The sequence below is a fragment of the Sus scrofa genome, chromosome X (genome assembly GCF_054392235.1).
Source record: "Sus scrofa isolate SSC_HxYL_T2T_F1_AM1 chromosome X, Sscrofa_HxYL_maternal_Yorkshire_Landrace_v2.0, whole genome shotgun sequence".
In the NCBI taxonomy this organism is placed as follows: domain Eukaryota; kingdom Metazoa; phylum Chordata; class Mammalia; order Artiodactyla; family Suidae; genus Sus; species Sus scrofa.
In genome coordinates, this window is record NC_139401.1 from 28,133,965 (window position 1) to 28,149,585 (window position 15,621).

General features: G+C 36.7%; 1 protein-coding gene across 2 annotated transcripts in view; it reads left to right on the forward strand.

Moving 5' to 3' along the window:
- Positions 1–15,621, forward strand: part of IL1RAPL1 (interleukin 1 receptor accessory protein like 1) — a 1,404,779-nt gene that overhangs the window by 69,816 nt on the left and 1,319,342 nt on the right. The window contains exon 1 of one of the 2 annotated variants that reach the window (XM_021080210.2): positions 8,685–8,748. The exons of the other annotated variant lie outside the window; for it this stretch is intronic. The gene's annotated coding sequence lies outside the window, so the exon portion shown is untranslated. Of the gene's footprint in view, positions 1–8,684; positions 8,749–15,621 lie in introns of those variants that run through there. 2 annotated transcript variants of the gene reach the window in all.

The following is a 15,621-nucleotide window of genomic DNA, read 5'->3' on the forward strand; positions in this document are numbered from 1 at the left end:
AGTAAATTGCAGGATAGGATGTCAAGCCAGTTAGTAATCCAGTTGCTGCCGATGTCAAGAATTTTCTGAAGTTCCCGTCGTGGCTCAGTGGTTAACCAATCTGACTAGGAACCATGAGGTTTCGGGTTCAAGCCCTGGCCTCACTCAGTGGGTTAAGGACCCAACATTACTGAGCTGTGGTGTAGGTCCCAGACATGGCTTGGATCCCTCCTTGCTGTGGCTGTGACATATGCCGGTTGCTGCAGCTCCAATTGGACCCCTAGCCTGGGAACCTCCATTAAAAAAAAAAAGAAAAGAAAAGAATTTTCTGCTTTCTGGCACAGACTCTTGCTGTCGTTTTCCCTTTCCTCCCTTGTCATTCTCATTCTTCAGTGTCCCACTCAGACACCGCACACTCAAGCAGGCTCTTCTCTGATCCTGCTCTTCTGACCGCACTGCCCCCTATTGCTACCTCTAGCCCTGCTATGATACCTAATGAATTTGCATTTCAGTTTGAGGTTAAATAAATGGATAATATGGAATGTATAGAAATTCCCATCTTCGCAGCAGAAACGAATCCGACTAGGAACCATGAGGTTGCAGGTTCGATCTCTGGCCTAGCTCAGTGGGTTAAGGATCCAGTGTTGCTGTGAGCTGTGGTGTAGGTCACAGACGCAGCTCAGATCTGGCCTTGCTGTGGCTCTGCAGCAACAGCTCTGATTAGACCCCTAGCCTGAGAACCTCCACATGCCATGGGAGTGGCCCTAAAGACAAAAGACCTGTATCTATCTATATCTATATATATAACACACATATATATGGAATGTATAATATTTGTACATTTGAATCTGTGTAACTTTTTTTTTTTTTTTTGTCTTTTTGCCATTTCTTGGGCTGCTCCTGCAGCATATGGAGGTTCCCAGGCTAGGGGTCTAATCCGAGCTGTAGCTGCCAGCCTACGCCAGAGCCACAGCAACGCGGGATCCGAGCCGGGTCTGCGACCCACACCACAGCTCATGGCAAAGCTGGATCGTCAACCCACTGAGCAAGGGCAAGGATTGAACCCGCAACCTCATGGTTCTTAGTCAGATTCATTAACCACCGCGCCACGACGGGAACTCCTGAATCTGTGTAACTTCTAATGGTAGAAGTGAACTCTGAGTGGTTCATAGTTCAGGATGTTTGTACTTAAATTTTCTTCACTGGAACAAAGATGGATACAGAAATGTCACTTTTGCCATTTCTTTTCTATTTTGCCTGACTCTAGTGAAATTCATATTTAGAGAGCTTGGCCTGTATTATTTCTTCCATAAATATTCTGGAAACATATGAACATATAGGCTGATAATAGGGGAGAAGAAATGAAACTGAGGGAAGAGAAACAGAGATTTTCAGTATAAAGGACTTAAGTATTTTGCCAAAATGAGTTTCAAATGGAAATTGAACTAAAGAAGTATTAAATAGATGGACATTTATATAGCGTTTGATTTCAAATTTCAAGGATTGTTTTCTTTAATAAAATAGCCAAGTGTTTGTAAGTATCAGCTTGTGTAACACTCACAGGGGCATAAAAAGGCTGAGAAGTCTGACTTGATAAATTAGGGTAGTCAGATATTTGAAACATACAACTTTGATATTTATCTAAATACAACTCCTCTATTCTTGTCCTTACTTGTGCTAGAACTCTGCGCATACAGGTAAGATGGAATAAATACTTCTAAGAGAGCTAAGAAATTGGAGTTCAGGGTTATGAGTCAACTTGAACTAGAAGATGAAGTTTGGTGTTCACAAATGTTTTCATGTAGGTAAGAGACTGGCTGGAGATTTTATGATTTCTGGCACTTTGGGGAAGAGAACCAATAAGAATGGAATTTGGGGAAGTAAAATTTATCTACCTCCTTTATACCATGCTGAAAAAAATTGTCTAAATTTTTCTTATATGGACAATTTTGTGTTAGAAATTTAACTATTTTAGGTCTCTCTTTTGCAAGACTGAGTTCTGTGGATGATGAAGATATTGTGTTATACTTTTGTATGTCCAGCACTGAGCAAAGTACCTGATACTTACTGGCTGCTCCAGAAACATTTGTTGAATGAATGAACTTCTGTGTCTCCCAAATGTGTCTTATTTTCCTCAATTTCTTTTCAGCATATTTTCTTAAAATCTGCCTACCTATTTATAGCATGGCTTTTAAAGATGTTTTAAGGCATTAGCAAAGAATTTAAGCATTCAATCCTTTCCATTCCTCACTGGAGAAGGAAAAATGTGGTAGAAAAATGAAGATATGAATCATTGTATGTCAGGTCAGAATCACCTGGGACACTTGGTTAAAAGTACAGATTTTGTCCAGAAAAAAATGATTTAATCGTGAGGATCAGTGCTCTGCATTTGAGATGATGGAGAGGTTGAGGGGAGGGGAAATATCCTTACCTGCATTGTTGCAGCTTGGCTTTTAGTTATCTGTGTGAGGGGAAAACCACTCTGTTAACACCTTACCTGTAAAACCTCTCCTATTCCAAAGCAGAGTGCGGATGATATCTCTCTCTCTCTCTCTCTCTCTCTCTCTCTCTCTCTCTATCTGTGTGTGGGGGGAGTATGGAGTTGCAACTAAGTTTAAATGATCTAGTTTTTCTTTTTTCTCATGGCATGCCCAGGATATATAATGCATCTCTAGTGCATTCAGCTACTTTTGATTTCTTTCTTTTTTTTTTTTTTTTTGGTCCTTTTTAGGGCCACACTAGTGGCAGGCATATGGAGGTTCCCAGGCTAGGGGTCTAATCAGAGCTGTAGCTGCCGGCCTACACCACAGCCACAGCAATGCAGAATCCAAGCTGAGTCTGTGACCTACACCACAGCTCACAGCAATGCTGGATCCTTAACCCATTGAGCTAGACCAGGGATCGAACCCGCAACCTCATGGTTCGTAGTCGGATTTGTTTCCACTGCACCACAATGGGAACTCCCTCTTTTGATTTCTTAAAAGATCTAGTAGTGTGACAGTTTTATAACAGATTTAAGGGCTATGTGCTATTTGTTTTACTCCTCCACTGTTTTAAAAACTTACTCATTAAATAAAAGGTATTTTAGATAAGAAGTAAGAATATTTATTCCTGAAGGCCCCATGGATTTTTTCCTTAAAATAGAAAAGCTAAATTTTATATTGGGTGAAAGAAATACATGGTGAAGTTAGATGAAATATTAGATATGAAATACTCAAATTGGTTTATTATAAATTTATTTTAGAAATGACAGACAAGACATTGAGTAAAAGTATTCATATTCAAGAACATAGTTAAACAGAGAAAATAGGAAATTTTAGAACTATATACTTTGAGAATGAAGAGATTAAGAAGGGATTATTTCATATCTGTATAGTTCTTAAGGAATAGATATGATGGGTAATCCTAACTATTTGAGCAAATGTCAACTGCCAGCAGACACCACCAGGTTATATCAAAGAAAAGTCACAAAAAAACATAAGGAGAGTCATCACACTAGGAATGGATAACACAGAATAAGTCAGCTAGGCCAGCAAAAGAAAGTATTACAAGTATAATTTAAAAATAGTTTTGGCAAGAAGAGGTTGGGGAGAAAGCAGAGTAGGCTGTAATAATATTTATAATTCAAAGGTGGGCCAGACCTAAATGTACACCTTGGCCTCTTTCCATCCTAAAATGTTCTATATTACCAAAAAAGTTGCTGTGATTTATACTCAGCTCCAAGTCTAGACTGGTTTAAGTTTCCTGTGTTTAAGTCTGCTTCTGTCTTACAGGAAAACCAGTCATCTATATCTTAAGTCAAATATGGAATCGATATATAAAAATAAGTTCAATTGAGGAAGGCAAGTTTGTCTTTAAAACAAAATTAAAAATACTAGCATTTCTTTGACAAAGTCTACCTAATCACATAGAGTGCCATACATATGTTGAAGATTAATATGCAATTGATGCATGAAAATAAAATTTAGCTGAGGGTAACTACTATGTCATTCAAAAGAAAAGAGAAAATTAGCATTTCTGTAACAAAGTCTAGCTAATATGAAAGTTCATATACATGTGCATTGACAAGTAAATGCTGACAATTTATTAATTGATTAAGGTCGTGTTCAATTTCAAATATTTTTACATAGTGGGGATTTATTATAGCAAGTAATCTTGAAATTAAATGGATCGCTGAGGAGGTTTAATAATATATATTACACTAAATTAATTGCAGTGAAAAAATCTTTTAAATAGGCTAAATTTTTATAATTATAATATTCCACGTTTATATGTAAAAAGACACCAGTTCCTACTATACTAACTCTAGGAGATAGATATGAAATGAACATTATTTCTATCATCAAACTATAAAAATTACTAAGAATTTAATAGGCAAAACAGAAGACAAGTTGATAATAAGAAAGGAAAACCAATTCATACATGATACCCACTGGATATATTAGAATAAAATGTTTTGATGAGCAAAGAACATTGTATAATCTATAATGTTATTTGATTTATCTGTGCACTTTTGAGTTTGATGACTAAAAAGCCTCACTTTATCTTCAAATATCACCGTTATGTCAAATTGTGCCATACACTTATTAGTGTGGCATGAGCCAAAAGGACAGGGAAAAGGACCACATACCACTTTTACCATTTGGAAAGAGAAAAGAACTCCAAGGCTAGCTAATGAAGGATTTATAAGATGGAGAGATATTCAAAATAATTTCCAATGGTAAGACTGGGTGATCACCTATCAGGACAGTATAATTGGAGGGTGGGAGGTCTGTTTCTTCACTCTACCAAGTGTTAACCCTTTAGATGCTGGATGATGGCAGGATCTGGGGGATGTGTCTTGGGCGTGGCTACTATAGGGAAGCTGTTCTTCACTAATTTTGAGTTTGTTTAAGAACTCTGTGAGCTCTAACAGTCCAAATGTTATCTTCTGAACTTTTCCCCATACATCACAGTGAGTGAGCCTCTGGGGAAAGTTTCAAGCAGGAGACTGACTTGAGGAGGCTTTTTCTTTTACAAAGAGCCTTCTGAGAGCAATGTTGAAGGTGATAGATTGCACCGGTATGGGAAAAGATACAGGTGGATCAGTTTCAAGATCTCAGAAAAGAATTAAAGTAGTGGCTGGAGGGCAAAAGTGAAGAAATGGATATGATAAGCATTTGGAAGGAATAATTTATGGCATTGGTGACCCTTGGAATTGGGGTACATGTGAGTTTGACTCCCAGGACTCTGGCTTGGGCCACTGTGGAGAATATGACTGTTATATGGAAGAGGGAAAAAGATGTCATAATTTCAGTTGTTTATCTGGTTTGTTGGTTGATTGTTTGGCTTTATTTAAATAATTTTCTGAGAAGAGTCATGTTTATAAGCTGCAAGCATAACTGCTAATACATTAACTTTCACATATAACAACACAGCATTCTCTCTTCGACACTCAAAAATAACCAGGGAAGGAAGGAATTGAGGAGTTGAGCAGCATTTGATGAGTACCTGTTATGCCCTTTTATCTAACTTTAGAATCTCATTCATACTACATGAAGGATTATATTGTTGCCATTTAACAGATAATAAATCCTGACTTAGCAGGATTGAGTTCCTGGTCTGCCTTCTCATATTCGGAATGTAGTGGTGTACAATTGAAACCCAGTTCTACTCATCTCCAGGGTCATATGTTTTTTTTAAATTATTAAAGTATAGTTGATTTACAGTGAAGGTCACATTTTTAAAAAATGCATGAAAATGCCTCCAAAAAGGGAAGAAGAAAAAAAAGTGGAAGAAAAGGAAAGGGGAAGAATGGGCAAAATGCATTTAGAGTTACTAAGCAAGAAAGAAGCAAATTCCAATGAAAGGGGCCGAACAGAGATGCTTAGCCATGAGAAGTTCTTACTTCTACTGAGATAATTCACAGTCCTTCAGAATGGGAGCAGGAGGCTTACCCAGGGTAGTAGATCCTCCCTGATGTCCTTAGCCTGCAAGTGACCTGAGCATGAAGCCCTTATATTATTTGGCCTCAGTGTTTGACCAAACCCCTGCTCCCCAGACTGCTACTTTTAGAGCAGTGTGCCTTAACCAGTGAGTCCTCACACTATTTCTGGGTCTGTGGGGTAATCGAGGTTAGGCCATTAGAAACTTTAAAAAAATTTTTTTAAATTAATTAATTTCTATTTCCCCAATACATTTTTTTTCTACTGTACAGCATGGTGACCCAGTTACACATACATGTATACATTCTTTTTTCTCACATTATCATACTCCATCATAAGTGACTAGACATAGCTCCCAGTGCTACACAGCAGGATCTCATTGCTAATCCATTCCAAAAGCAATAGTCTGCATCTATTAACCCCAAGCTCCCAATCCATCCCACTCCTTCCCCCTTGGAAACTTTTATGGAAACGTGACTGATTAATGTTATGTCTATTGAATCCAGCAATTCAATAACAGGCTAGTATTTTTTTATGTCTTTTGGTTTCAGTTTTCAAGTAATTGGCATTGTATTTTACAAAAGAATTTATCTGTGGTGAATGGAGAACAAAGGAACAAAAAGTGATTCTTCACTACAGAAAATTTGAGAAGTAGTGCTTTAGAACATCAAAAGGAAAAAGGTGAGAACCTGATAGGTGCTTCTGTGCTTTTGGTAACACAGACTTCCTCTTACAAATGTGATCCTTTAGTGAACTGCCTTCACATAGCTGTCTGTTGACCTCATACACAAATATAATCAAATGATTTGTGTCATTGGAAGCTGCACAATAGATGAACCTGGTTTTTGCAATTTAACAAAAAATCCAATTTATGTAACATATTAAAAGAAGCATTATCAACTTGTTTTCCCCTCAAAAGACTGTAGCTATTAAACTCCTTAATTACTTCATTTTCACTCTCAGTGTAACATTAGCAGTTTAGCACTTCAAGTATAAAAATGATTAATGAGCCTGAGAATTCATTCGCATACATATCTCTTTGCAGCTTGACATAACCCTGGAGCCTGTTCTCTGTTCTAATGGTAGACATACTTCCCTAGCAAATATCTCATTGTATATTAAATGCCTAATCATTGCAAAGTATGCATAATTATAGTGATATTTCCTGTTTTTTTCTATACTAATATAGAAGACAATAAATCAAGTGCATTCAAATGTAACTAAATTTTTAAAACAAAATACAAAGTATAAATACATAGGGAACACCTCGATTTTTACATGGTAACTGTCCCCCAAAACTCAGTGCTTTGAGTTGAACTGTCATCCATCTAAAAATGTATCTTTTAAAATTTCTGAACATGAAGGAAAATACTTTCAATTTCCATATTTATATCTATGCAAGTACTGTGACTTGGAAAAATATGACGAGAATAAAGACTGCATTGTGGATTCAGAAAATAAGATTTTATTTGGAGTAACTGTCAAAAATATCTGCAGGGGGCTATTTCTGTCTAACCATCCTTGGCTTACATTGGTGACATGTGGTTACATGTCTCTTTTAGCTCTTCTGAATTTTCTTTTTGATCTCCCCCAAGGTGATTCCATATTGCTTACTTTGTCCAGTCATACCCGAGACTTAATCTTTTAAGTGTGAACAATGGTACTGTTTGTCTTTGCCTTCCCTTGGTTTTTCTACCCTTTCCTGTGGAGTTCATCCAAGACTGTGTATTGTCCCTGCCTCAAAACCCACTTCTCCACCACAGGCTCATCACCTGTAAGCTATCTTCTGCCCTGATTCACTACTGTATCAGGAAGATTGAATGAACTTTTGCGCAGAAATCAGAAAACTGCACTTGTTAGGCTTGTTGCCACGACACGAGGTTATAGCTCCTGTGAGGTGAAGCAGGCAGCTCCCTAGGGCCTCCCAAATAACAAGGCAAAAGCAGAGCTGCAGGCCACCTGTAGAATGTCAATCAGGTCTTCAGATGGTTTTTTTGTGTGTTGGTAAAATTATATGCCATGAATATGTACCTATTTCCATTTGCTTTTTAGAGAGAGACATTTAATTTGGCGATAAAATATCTATTTGATCCACTGAACTAGTTAAACATTTATTAGAATAAATTTCAAGAACCATGCATGTACTCTGATAAAGCACAGGTAACATTACCTCACTGCGCAAGTCTGTTCTACAAATACACTCAGACCGCTGAGATTGCAAAGCAGTGTGGTCAACCAAGAACCTGAGACCCTGTTTCCAAACAAGATTTTTTGGTTATGAAAAATCCATAATTACAAACATCTATGCTTTTTAACAAGACCCTTACTTGAGAGGTAGCTTTACCAGATAAAATACAGGACGCCCAGATGAAAAACAAGGAATTATTTTTTTAGTATAAGTATGCGCCAAATAAAGAGTATGCTTCTACGAAAGAAATTCGTCTTTTGCTACCTGAAATATTAATTACACTGGGGGTCTTGTATTGTTATTTCCCAAATCTGGCAATCCTATTTACAAGTGATACTTCATAAGCAACAAAAGTCATTTGAAAAAGTACACAAAAGTAATTCTGCCCAAGAAGATTACTTTCCACACCTGCAAAGGTCATAGAAGTGGGAGGGAATGTGAAAAGAACAGACCTGAGTGGCGGCAGCTGGGGAGCACGCATGCGCTCTCCCGGCTCTTGCCCACGCTCTCCCACGCAGGCCCACGCTCTCCCACGCAGGCCCGCGCTCTCCCGCGCTCTCCCGCGCTCTCCTGCGCTCCCCCACTTGTCCTGCAGACAGTTCTGCGAGGTCCATAGGGTGTCTTGCTGTGAGCCTGGGTTCCTGCTCCCGGTTAGGGGTAAGTATCTCCAAAACTGGAACGCTGCAATACTTGCTAAGAAATGCTTTCTTTATGGTGCGCCAGGATATCTAGCGAGAAATTCCGTAAAGGTACAGCCATGCAGCCCAATTGCTGCCTGTGTGGGTTTAGATCTTGCTGGAAAGAAGCAGTGGACCCCCCTTATTTGTTAACTGGGCCAATGGAAATAATTTAACAGTCTGCTGAATATAATGGCTATGGGGGAGACCTGTTTTTTGGTATTATAGAATTGTCAAAGAGGAAACCCAAGAAGAAAACGTGAAGAGAGTTGAATTTCTAAGAATGTAATTAATCCATTTCAAAGTACAAAGTAAAGTGGATAGTTTTTAAAGAAAATTTTTCTTTCGCAAGCTGAATTTATTGCTCTGTATTTAACGCTATATTAAGTTTAAAAAGGTAGTATAGTGTGAGGGAATATGCACACATATACATTAAACCTTTCTAATCTGAAAAAAAAGTTACTTATTTTGGTCCTATCGCTTTGAGTTTGTTTTAAAAGGTATCCAGTTGAAAAATCAGTTGTTTTGAACGAAAACGGTCTATCAAACAGGTGATACTGATTTATTTTCACTTTCACCTGGCTTTGCTTGCTACATAACTATAAGAAGTTGCTAATTAATGTTGGTAAATATTTTTGTGACTTTATTCTGTCGGTATGCCTTTCCAAGAGAAAGTAGATTTAATTCCACCATGTATTGGGGGCTAAATTTTACCAGTACTGCTTATGTATATAGTAATTGTTTTCTAAGCCTGTTTTATGTTAACAATTTACATCTTGAATTAGCTTTATTGTAGTATAAAGGTATTTATTATTTCTGTTGCCGAGTTGGTTATACTTTATTTTTAGACATAATTTTAAATTCATTATAAATATTGAAGAAATGAGTACCTATTTTGAAGATGGCCATTTTTTTTTTAATTCCGACGACTGAATGGAATCATTATTGGGCTATGATACCTAGTGAATTACCTTTATAAAAAAATACATTTGGGAAATAGACAGTGCTACTATCCAAGATAGTTATGGTGACTAATTAGCATCTTACCTAGATTTACAATACTGTTAACCCTGTAAAATAATTTTTGTAAAATAGGTCACAAACTGGGTCTACCTGAGTCTTAAGTATAAGTCTCATGTTTTGTGGGTTTGTATTGCAACTCTAAACTAAAACAAAACCTACTGTCAAAGTAAAATAACACAGCATGGACAACTTTGTAGGGCGACATTGTTTCACCTTTGTTTTTTTGCTTAGATCTTCATCCAGAGCTGACTGCTTAACTTGGACCTTTTGCCCTGGTCTTAGTAACTGCATTTCCCTCTTATTACTGAGAACACCTGTTTGTTCCCTCCATGTCTGTGATTCTATCCCTTTCTGGTTCTCTCATACACCTGGTTCTGAACATTTTTCTGGTGAATGCAGATATGACCCCTCCTCTCCTGGTGATTGATATTGTGACCCCCAACCTTAAGCTTTGGAATCCTTAGAATTTCTTTGTATGTAAGTGATGCTTGGGGAGCTGTTTGAATATGGGGGGGAGCAACTTGCCTTGAAGAGTGGGAGTCTCTCGGTTTTTACTTAAATTGTATATTTATTTGGGATGGCTGGAGAATAGCTATAGAAATTCTTTTTTTTAAATTTTTTATTGGAATATAGTTGACTTAGGGTGTTGTATTAGTTTCAGGTGTACAGCAAACTGAATCAGTTATACATATATCTATTCTTTTTTCCCATATAGGTATACTTGATTTACAGTGTTGGGTTAATTTCTTCTGTACAGCAAAGTGACCCAGTCATACATATACATATATATATATTTTTTTTCTCATACTGTCTCCCATCATGTTCTGTCGCAGGAGATTGAATATAGTTCTCTGAGCTATACAGTAGGACCTCATTGCTTATCCATTCTAAATGTAATAATTATTTTATACAGTAGTATGTATATGATATTCCCTTCCTCCTAATTCCTTTCTCCCCTCCATAGTTTCCCATATAGTAACCATACTTTTTGGACTTGAAATCTGTGAGTTTGTTTCTGTTTTATAAATAAGTTCTTTTGTATCATTTTTATTAGATTCCACATATAGGTGATATCATATGATATTTGTCTTTCTCTGACTTACTTAGTATGACAATCTCTAGATCCATCTGTGTTGCTGAAAATGGCATTTTTTATGGCTGATTAAATTCCATTATATGTATGTACCATATCTTCTTGATCCATTCCTCAGCCAGTGGACATTTAGGTTTCGTCCATGTATTGGCTGTTGTAAATAGCACTGCAGTGAACATTGGAGTGTGTATCTTTTCAAATTATGGTTGTCGCTGGATATATTCCCATGAGTGGAATTTCTGGATCATATGGTAGTTCTATATTTAGTTTTTTGAGAAACCTCCATATTGTTCTCCATAGTGGTTGCACTAGCTTAGATTCCCAGCAGCAGTGTAAGAGGTCCCTTTTTTTCAAACCCTTTTCAACATTTACTGTTTGTAGCCTTTTTGATGATGGCCATTCTGACTGGTGTGAGGTGGTACCTCATTGTAGTTTTGACTTGCATTTCTGTAATAATGATGTTGAGCATCTTTTTATGTGTAAAAGTTTTTAAAGGGGCTTCTTTCTAGCCATAACTCAGCAGTACTACTTGATCCCAGGCTGGATATCTAAAAGAACTTTTTTCCTATTCAGTTTTGTGTCCCCAGCTTTATGTATGAATCATAGTAGCTATAACCAGTAAGTGTGCATTGGATGATTGACTTAATGTCATAAATCCCTAGTCCTAGATTTCAAATGGTCAAATAGTGCATTCTTGGAGTTCACTATTTCTTCTAGTTGAAGGTCTCTTCGTCAAATGCTTGCTTTGGAAACTGCTTATTGTCTGTCATGATATCCTTTGATTACCAAGGTCTCTTCAATATACTGCATGGTATGGTCATGAAATTAGTTCTAAAACATTTCTGGAACTGAAGTTCTTCATGTTATATGAGTGAACTGGTTACTTAACTTCCCTGTGCCTGTTTTGCGTTTTTATAAAATGAAGATAATCATAATACTCATTCTTTCTCACAGTTGGTAAGAGGATTAAGTGAGGAAACGTAAGTGCTTGACACATACTTGACAATCAGGAAACACTCATAAAAATTACCTTCCTGTATTATGTGGAACAAAGATGGACTTTGTCCAACACACTTTATCTGTGTTGTAGATAAATATATATTCATAATGCTGAATCATTTATTCAACAAACTGTTCTTAAGTGCTCCTTTATTCCAGGCTTCTGAAAGTGAGCTAGCCCAGGCATTTATTAGAAACAGTAATAGGGAATATGACGTGTTAGAATTAAGGATGGCTGGAAGTGTAAAGGAGATGGTTGTGGGTAAAGTGACATAACTAAAAATATAGCCCCAAAAGTTACAGAGAATGGAAAAATAGCAATGAGTTAATTTTAGTGCAGGGAATTAAAAGGTGAGCTTGGAGACATTATTGATGCTAGAAATGACTTGACTTTCAGAGACTTGTAGTAATACGGACCTGATGGATTGTCAGTATTGAGGCTGCAAAGAACAAATAGCTTTATTTGGGCTCTTAAGAATTGTAGTTCAGGACATGCAGAGTCAGGTAAAACCAAATGAGTGTTCTGGGGAACAGGAAAAGTCAGGGGCTTATGAAGACAAAAGCCACAAGGTTGTCAAAGTTGCCTGGTAGGAATTATGATTGACTTTGGCGCAAGTTAGGAAAAATTTGTCCTTAAGGTATTGCAAGTTATTTTATGGTTAAGATCTGATAAGTATCTTGAGTAGGACATTGGGTGCTCACATGCTCAGATTCCATCTAGGCTGACAGGTGCACATGTTATACTTCCTCCATGGCCTCCTGGCTCCATTTTATAGAACTCTCTTAATACCGACTTCATTTTGATTTTTCCTTTTACATTTCTCCCTTTTGATTGAGATTTTTCTTGGGAAAGCATCTTTGATCAACCATTTGGTTATATGTCATTAACATCGACTTACTTGGTGCTGGGAAGTCTCATTCTCAGAGAGTCATGTTCCACGGAGGAGAGAAAGAGGTGATTGCAGGGGAGGTATGCTTTTAGAGAGTTTATGGCCCTGTTGAAGCAACAAGGAGCCATCTAGGAAGTGAATCTTAGGTGATGTTCAAGATATAAGTTCCTGGATCTTCATTAGGAGATCTTCATATAGGGATGGTCAGTCATTTCCAGACGTCAAGTTGTCATTATTCCTGTGAAGGGTGTCATAGTATATAGTAGTGAGAGATACAAGGCATAAACAGTTTAAAAATAACAAAGAAAGAACAAATTATAGCAATGATTAGTATAACTCGTTGCAGTTGGGATCACAATAAGATAACAGATCCAGAGGGGGGCAGCTGAAGATTTCTACATGTCAGGGTCACAGCATCTTTTGCAGTTCGAAATGTCTCTGATGATGTCACTGGAAGTTTAGGTGAACTTTCTGAGTGGCTCATAAAGCAGCAGGGATGAAATTTTTTAAGTGAGCTGTCACAGTGATTTCTCTGAAGTTTGTATCAAGTCGTCCAATTTTAGCTTGCATGGCTTTGGAAAAATGGCAGTTGAAGTTTTCCATGATTCCAAGTCAAAAGGATGGGAGATAAACTGGAAACATTAGTTTGGAGAGTCATGGCCAAATAGTGGAGGAAACTAGAAGAATTCAGGTTCTAGTCAAATTTAGAGGTGAATACCAAAACCTCAAAGAGAGTTAATAGCACTAGAATCTAATATCCACGGAGGTATATTACTGAAACATTTTTCTCTCTAAAATCATCCTCATTTCTACAAAAGAGAGCCAAATAAAGACATTTGTTTTCAAAATGTCTAGTTTCAATAAACTTAGACTGATTGTTTACTTAAGTGTAATAACAATCTTGTAGGCTCTTTTGAATCTGCTTTGCTGGAACTTTTTATAAAGAATCACAGATTAAACTTTTAAAGGTCTCTTGAGGCCAGGAAAGCCAGTCCAAGGACTTGATAATAGACTTCACCTGCAGTACCTATAGAGGAGTTGGGTGAAATTCCTCTCTTGTTGAGTTCCCCAAATAACTTTAGATTCCTGTACTTGCCTGGAAATGACCTTCATCCCTCACCTGGTAAGGTGGTTGGGAACCCTGTGAACAAGGTACTGGGTGGATTTTTCAAAGATCTTTTTGGCTTTATAAAGTCAACCTGTCTGGTTATATCTGAGAGGCATGTCTCTCCCAAATAGGACATTGCAGTCAAAGCCTTGGTAAGATAAGCATTGTTTCCAGTTATAAGAACTTACTCTTATTGAACTTATGCAAATAACCATATTACCGGAAAAAAAAAAAAAAAGTACTAAGAGTTCCCGAATTGTGAAGGGATCAGGTAGGGAGAAGATAAATGTTTAATCTTAGTTTACGGAGGTACATTTTACCAAGTTTCTGTAAGCAATTTGCTTGCGAGAAGAGGTTACCTTAAATCTGGAAGAGCAAAACATAAAAGAATAAATAGTGTTTAACACAGAAAGTCACAAAATTGTAATCCTCGTCAGTTCATTCAGTCCCATGTAATTAATTATTGACCTCGATCTTTTGTTAACTATTTATGAGGCCGTCAGTTTCTTTGTTAGAGTTCTGTAAATTCTTACCCTGTTGAATGGTACGATGTAAAAGTTTATCAGAAGCCTGTATTCTAGATTAAGTGTCAGAGTCCATTCCATGTAGATGAAACATATTTGTAAAAGCATCAGAGTAAAACAATAATTCTCTGTAAATGACAAAAAACTTTAAAAGTGCCGGAGTTCCCGTCGTGGCACAGTGGTTAACGAATCCGACAAGGAACCATGAGGTTGCGGGTTCGGTCCCTGCCCTTGCATTTTTTTTAGATAACTAGAATTATGATTGATAATGTTATAACAGGACATATTTAAGTTATAAAAAATTTATATTAATAACATTTACCTATGCAATATAACCTAAGAAGGCTTATCATTATTTATTTGACGATGCTTCCCGTGTAATTTAACATACCAAATAAACCTAATTAGTACATCTCATTTTTATAAAGCTGGGTCAATAAAGCTTCATTTAGAATTTGATTTTTGGGAATTGTGTCAAAAATATCAGAAGTTTTAAAAAAGTCTTGGTCACATAGGATCATAGATCATTATGAAACAATACTTAGGAATCTACTTAAAGTGACAAAAACTTCACAAACAAATGGAAAAAGTTAGTAGTTTTGAAAAGTCTTAGCTTTTATCTCTTCCAGTTTTATTGAGATAAAAATGACATACCATACTGAATATGCTTAAAGTGTTCTATATAATGATATGTTTTACATACATCATGACGTCATAATCACAGTTCAGTGAACATCAGTTACCTCATACAGGTACAAAATTAAAGAAATACAAACTTTTTTTTTCTTTTAATGAGAACTCAGGATTTACTCTAACAACTTTCATATATAACATAGTAGTATTAGTTATATTTATCATTTTGTACACTATATCCCCAGTATTTAATTATAACTTCATGTTAGTAACTTTTGACTTCTTTCATCCAATTTCTCCTCCCCCACCCCCTTCTGTCAATCTCAAATTTGGTCACTTTTTCTGTGAATGACTGAGTTTTTGAAGTAGAATTGACCTACAACACTGCTAGTTGCTATTGCATTATATAGTGATTCAATATTTCTACACATTTCAAACTGATGACCATGACAAGTCTAGTTAAAATATGTCACCATACCAAAATATTATGTAGTTATTGATAATATTCTCCACACTGTGCATTTTATACCCCAACTTATTTATTTTCCAGTTGGAAATTTGTACCTTTTATACTCCCTCACCT